Genomic DNA, 1,031 nt, shown 5'->3' with positions numbered 1-1,031 from the left:
TGGATGTTGAGTCGACTCCCCTCGAGCTCTCTCTGCCTCTCAGCTCTCTCTGCTGCAGCGGTGACTGTGTCGTGGCCTTTATGTTCATCCATTAAGCAGAGATAACAGATAAGCTGCTGATCAGTACGGCAGAAAATCTTCATCACCTCATGATGAATTTTTGTTGTTTTACAATTTTTAAAGAAAATACAAAACAACTAAATGGCCCATCATACAGATCTGTCCCCGGCACAAAGCTTCTCAGGAGCCCTCCAGAAAGCTCCGGTACTTTCCCCATTTTCTGGTACAGATATCCAATCTGACAAACCGTTTGTACGACCTCTTTTCAAACGCCGCCACTCTAGCGCCACTCTGACTGTTACTATAGTAACATCTGTTTACATCTGCATCTTTTTTGCACTGCCGACTGTTTATTTACAGTAACAGCTGTTTCCATATACATCTGCAATACTGTACTTTAACTGTAAGATGCAATTACTTTCCACTGCACTTTAATTCGGATAGCTTCTGTCCAAACGTTATTTGTACTACCTTAAATCATTGTTATACTGCTCATTTTAGCCTAACTTGTTATATCTACCTGTAAAAAAAAATTCTGTCTATAATAATAGTTGTCTGTATATATAGATATTCATAGTACATACTCACCTGTAAACTCTGTAAACCATCAGTATATTATGTTATTTGCACATATCTGTAAAATGTCCACTTATAGTAATATCCACCTGTATATTATATTCAGTACATATCCACCTGTATATTATATTCAGTACATATCCACCTGTATATTATATTCAGTACATATCCACCTGTATATTATATTCGGTACATATCCACCTGTATATTATATTCAGTACATATCCACCTGTATATTATATTCAGTACATATCCACCTGTATATTATATTCGGTACATATCCAGCTGTATATTATATTCAGTACATATCCACCTGTATATTACACTCACCGGCCACTTTATTAGGTACACCTGTCCAACTGCTCGTTAACACTTAATTTCTAAGCAGCCAATCA

The 1,031-nt window shown here is 36.7% G+C and overlaps 1 protein-coding gene across 1 annotated transcript in view; it reads left to right on the top strand.

Annotated features, from left to right (window-relative positions):
- LOC117959185 (dual specificity protein phosphatase 26) overlaps positions 1-1,031 on the top strand; it is a 26,564-nt gene that overhangs the window by 16,545 nt on the left and 8,988 nt on the right. The gene's annotated exons all lie outside the window — the stretch shown is intronic.

Source organism: Etheostoma cragini, chromosome 16, assembly GCF_013103735.1.
Source record: "Etheostoma cragini isolate CJK2018 chromosome 16, CSU_Ecrag_1.0, whole genome shotgun sequence".
In the NCBI taxonomy this organism is placed as follows: Eukaryota; Metazoa; Chordata; class Actinopteri; order Perciformes; family Percidae; genus Etheostoma; species Etheostoma cragini.
The sequence above is the reverse complement of the archived record's forward strand: the minus strand, read 5'-3'. Positions and strand labels throughout refer to the sequence as shown.